Source organism: Quercus lobata, chromosome 11 (genome assembly GCF_001633185.2).
Source record: "Quercus lobata isolate SW786 chromosome 11, ValleyOak3.0 Primary Assembly, whole genome shotgun sequence".
In the NCBI taxonomy this organism is placed as follows: domain Eukaryota; kingdom Viridiplantae; phylum Streptophyta; class Magnoliopsida; order Fagales; family Fagaceae; genus Quercus; species Quercus lobata.
This window is the reverse complement of record NC_044914.1, coordinates 26,809,212-26,815,211: the sequence shown is the minus strand read 5'-3', so window position 1 is coordinate 26,815,211 and position 6,000 is coordinate 26,809,212.

The window sequence follows — 6,000 nt, the reverse complement described above, 5'->3', positions numbered from 1 at the left end:
AGGACAAAAGCCCTCTCAGCAACATGTATCCGAGGTTGATTTGAGTGTCATATCATCACAGACTTACTTTGGATTTACATCATCACTAAGGGTTAGACGTCGGACAAAGGATAAGAAAGGAGAAGGGCAACAAATATCTTCAAAAAACTGCTACCTCTGCATTAAATGATTCCCAACCAACTCTCTGGCCGCATTAATGTGGAAGTGACACCTAAACAGTGACCAAGCAGCCTTACAGCTACTAGTTAATAGTTCTGAGAAGTGCTAGATGGGACAGGAACGAGTTCTCCTAATCTAACCTACACTTGTATGGTAGGGACGGCACCAAGGCTGGAATATATAACATGGAAAGATGTACTGAAAGGAAAAAGGAGGAAGAAATCAAGGATAAGGACTGAAACTCTTGTACAATTTTATTATTTAACAAAACCATATGATACAAACTACTTAATCTATTCCGAGGATAGATTTTCTAATCTTACTTGTGTCAAACAGTCTTGAACCGTTAAATCTAATCGTTTTTCTTCTGGGATAGATCTAGTTCTTCTATCCACGCTCTACAAATTTATTGTTTGGGCCGCTGGAGTTTGAGCCCAATCCAGTTTTGAGCCCAATCCGGTTTTTTGACCAATCCAATTTCAGTCCTTACAATATATATATTATCTTTTTTAATAGTTTAATTTACTTTTAAAATTATTTTGGAATACCCTAGCTTAAATCTTGCATACCTTGATCATAGATCAACCTAGACCAAAACCAAACAACAACACAAATCAGCCTACCCCAAAATCAAATAACATCACAAATCACAGATCTCTCTCTCTCTCTCTCTCTCTCTCTCTCTCTCTCTCTGTGTGACATGAGTCCTTGTAGCGCATGACTCACTTGAAATAATTATACACCCACTATTGCACTTGTCCTTGTCACGCATGATGGAGACAAATATATCTACTGTTGGTTGCGGTCTCCACGTTTGTAACCAAACTTTATTTTGGTGAATTGATATTGTGTAAAGTAAGAAAAGTCGTTTTGTTTTTTATTGGGAAAATTTTATTATACACATGTTATTGCACACTCCATTTTGAAATTGTGTTTTCAAAACATATTTTCGGAATTTTAATTGCAAACACGATTTCAGTCAATATAGTAGTGTGTATTGTATGGTAGGACTGTAATCACGAGTGGCACTATATGTTGTTCACCTTGATTATTTGAAACCCAACTTGAAATATATATTTATATATATATATATATATATAAATATATATATATATATATATATAATATATTTAATAGTTTAATTTACCTTTAAAATTATTTTTGTATATCTTGGCTTAAATTTTGCACGCCTTGATTATAGATTAGCGCAGTCCAAAACTAAACAACAACATAGATCAGCTCATTCCAAAACCAAATAACATCACAAATCACAGATCTCTCTCTCTCTCTCTCTCTCTCTCTCTCTCTCATTGTCTTCGACTCTAAGAGTAAAGAGTGAGTGTTTTTGACTTATGAGTGCTTCTCTCTTTATTATAAATTTATATTATATGTGTATGAGTGCATGTCTGATATTAATTGTGTGCACTATTATTATTATTATTATTATTATTATGTGTGAATTGTGATGTGTGTGAACATGTGCATGCATAATATAAATATAATGTAACTTTATATAAATTAATAATTAGGAAATATAAATGGTTTGTTATATATGTGTGTATTGTTATCATGTTATAATAACTTTTTGTTATAAAGTTAGTGATTCAAGTAAAAAAAATAGTAAAGTTAGTGATTGTTTTTTTTTTTTTTTTTTGAGGGGGAAGTTAGTGATTGTTTTAATTGGTTAAGTAGACACTTATTGTATTATTTATATATGGATAAGTGTGGTTGTATGTGTTAATAATTAATATAGTGCTAGTGTAGTAGGTTGAGTTTTGTCATTCAATTTAAAATATTTTATGATAAATATTTGGTCTCTAACCTTAACACCTAATTTCAATTTGATCATTAACATTTTAAATGTGTCAACTTGGTTTTTAACATTTTGGTGTTGTATCAAAATGGTCCTTGTTATGAATAATGAATGAAAAATATTGATTTGGCTAACAGTAAAAATAATATATTATTTAACTTCCACATGGACTGACCAATATTGCCACGTCAGATTACATTATTATTATTTTTTTTTTTAAAGTTATTAGTCACATACAAGCATGTGAGGGGCCATTTACATTCTCCAAAAAAAAAAAGAGTGAGGGGCTATTTACAGGGGTATACTCTCTCTCTCTCTCTCTCTCTGTTGAAATCAAATGGGCCATTGGGTTTGTTCATTTGTTTAACCATGTTTCGTCTTCTTCATATTGTATTTTTCTTTGCTATAAAAAGCTATGGCACTACTAAGAATTATGGTCGCCCATAATAATCTTCACAAATTAGTTATATACATCAACCCTTGTGCTTTGGTTTCCCTTACTTTCACTAAGAACCACTCTCCCACATCAAATTCTCACTAACCCATTTACCCCAAAACTCACAATGATTGAACTTTTCCTTCAAATCTCACTAGCATTACAAATGACCTCATTTCCCCCATTCACCAAGCAACCCTTTTCCCCACAAAATCTTCGTCTTCCTCAACATTAAATGGTATCAAAAGATGACAATTTTATTTTGGAAGATAGTTAATTTTTTACAGAAGTTTTAAAAGCGAAAGTTTCAAAGCAATTGAAAAGAACACTTGTAATTTGTTGTTTCTAATTTAATATATAGATTCAAAATGCAAAATGAACAGTGTAAATTAGCTAACTTATAAATTTACACAATTATACAATGATTGATACATGCAAAACTATGTCAATTTTACTTTTCTTTTTTTCTTTTTTCTTTTTTTTTATGTACCAAGGATGTGAGTGCTCTAAGACCAATTCCTCGTCAATTAAAATAGCAAGCAACAATTCTCGTGTAAGTGCAAAATAAAACCATTTCTTGGAGTGCACTGATTTTAGAAAACTATCAAATTAGTCTAGAAATTCAAGTTAAAGACAACTAAATTCAAGCGGATGGATCTCTACCCTCCCAAACCAGCAGCAATCTTCTTGGTCCCCTCCAAATAAATGGATGAAAATCAACTTTGAGGCATCCTTTTCCAACCAAGAAGCTTTTCTAGCCTCCGCCTATAGAGACTTCCATGGGCCGTGGCACCATCTTTGCTGTCAATACAACCAAGGCCATCTATTGCTCCCCTGCTCAAGCGGAGGCAGTAGCTGCCCTGCTTGTTGTATCCTCAGCTGCTCTCCTCGTCTACAAGTATGTTCACTTCAAAGGAGATGCAAAAATTATAATAGACTGCATTAATGATTTAAGTCTTCATTTGGATTGGGAGTTTCAAACCATTATTGCAGCTATAGGAAATTTTCTCCCTTGTTATTCAAATATTCTTTTTGCTCTAGAGTGGCTCACAATTGGGCCCGTTGGGCCTCCTTTTGTAAGACTTGGGGAACCATCCCCATATCCCATCGTGGGCCCTTATTGTCGCTGATGTGCTGTCCTTCTCTCCTCTTCTTTGATATTATCATTATTACCCCCCCCCCCCCGGGCGAGGGGTTCTTGTTCTACTCTATAACTAAAGGAAATTGACATAAATGAAATGCATTTAACAGAAGAAGACTTCCATTATGTTTATTAAGCCTGCCTATCATATCCTGTTTATGAATCCACCACATTTGCAAGAGAAAATCTATCATGAATGGGATAAAGTGTGGGGTCCACCACCTCATATAAGAGGGTGGATACATGTATTTGATGCATGTAATACCACATTTAGTTGCAAACATCAATCTAATATTATATATATATATATATATATATATATATATATTTACAGGCTCAATTTAACTATATATAATATAATATTTTTATATGCATACTTGTATAAAAATATATTTGTGGGTGGGCAAAAAAGGGTCAACCCATCCCCAAAACAATTTCGGCCCACTCAGGGTTGTCTCGGCCCAAAATAGGCCCATCCTAGCCTAGTGGATAATGAAATGTCCTAGGTAGAGGACCCTATCTCAACAAAATATTCCAACAAATGTCCATATAAGCTGAGAATATAAAGTAATGCATTAGGGGAATCCGCCCACCGAACACAAGATTCTGCGTTGAGCACAATTTACTAAAGTGTCACTTAAATGACAAGACATTAGGGACTATCTCTGATATATGATAAGGCATGATAAAATTGTGAACAAGACCTAAGAAGCCACCCAAACTCCGTGGGTGGAGGGACCCACTATCAGGCAAAATATTCCCTCATGAAGGTAGACCTACTAAAACAAGGGTATAAATTGGAAGGGAGGGGTAAGAATTGAAAGTTAGAACAAAAATTAGGAGAGACACGCACGAGAGAAAAGTGAGAACATAGTCTTGGGAACAAAGAAGTCCTACTCAGACCTTAGAAAGGGAGCTTGGCTGTTTGAAAACCTTCTCGACTAGGCTGAATTTAAAGTAGCCCATTACCAAAGTAGAACTAGGATATCGTCCATCACAGTACAACCCACTTCTGGGATCTCCCATTGTGGGCTAAACCAATCTAGAATACTAATAAATTGGGGTTTGGGCCCAAACAGCCCAGGGTTGTTGGGCTAACGCCACCACAATTTTATATAGACTTGAAATTGGATTGTATAAGTTTGTCAATAGGTTCATATGATATTAAACTATTGTATGTAGCTTATTAATGATATAAATTGTCTATTCATAGTCAAAATTCATAAAATTATGAAAAGGTAAAACATTTTAGTTATTGTTTCACACTATATAGGAAAAAAAAGTTTATCAAGTAGGTCGTAAACAAGTTCAAGCTTGCTTGACAAGAAAATAAGCAAAGTTTGAACATAAAATCTTGTTTGATAATAATCACGAGCTCGGCTCGTGTTCAAAAAAAAAAAAAAAAAAATTTAAATGAACAAGCCTGAACATTTAATACTCGACTTAGCTCATTTACAGCCTTGGAGTCGAACTCGAGTTCATCACCAAAGAAGATTTTATGAACCTATTGAAAAACTTATACAATCTAATTTCAAGTTTATATATATATATATATATTTAGACAAGTATACATATAAAAATATTATATTATATAAAATTAAATCGAGACTCATATTCATGAGCTTGTTCACGAACATATCATTATGTTTAAGCTTGGCTCATTTAATAATCAAGCCTAATTTTTTTTTTCCTGAGAGGCAATCAAGCCTAAACTTAAGGGTTGAACTTTGCTTGTTTTCTAAAAAATCAAACATAAAACAAGCTTTTTCCCAAGTCGAGCTCAAGCTGTTCATAAATAGCTCGGTTCATTTATAACCCTATTTGAAAGTGATGGACCACAAAAAGCCAGTAAACCAAATCTAGGAGGCTTTAAATTTGGAAAAAGAATTGGGAGATCTGAGGAAACATAATTAGAAAAGAAAACATAAAACATGAACTTGTGATGAACTAATAATGATATATTAGTATTGTCCCAAGAATAACAAATGAAATTAGAATTTATAAAGAATTTTGTTAACGGATGCCCTAATGATATATTAATGTTGTCACTAGAATAACAAACGTAATTAGAATATGTAAAGGATTTTGTTAATGGATGTCTTAGGAGTATTGATTTAAGAAATGCTTTTAGAAACTTTTTATTAAAAAAAAATTATGTTTCCCATAAAAATGGTTTAAAAATTTCTTAAAATAGTTAATTAATATATATTTTATATTACTTATAAAAGTAGTATAAATTTTTTTAAATAGTTAATTAAAAAAAAAGTTCTAAGACATCCTTAACCGTACCATTTCATAAATTATGGGCACATTCAATCCACAAATCTTCAAAACAGGAGTATGATATTGAAATTCTAACATTAATGCTTAAAGGTTTTCTTCTACTACACGGAGAGTGCTACCATACCTTGAGCTTTCCTGCGTAAAGATTTTTTTCTCCGTGCACGGAGT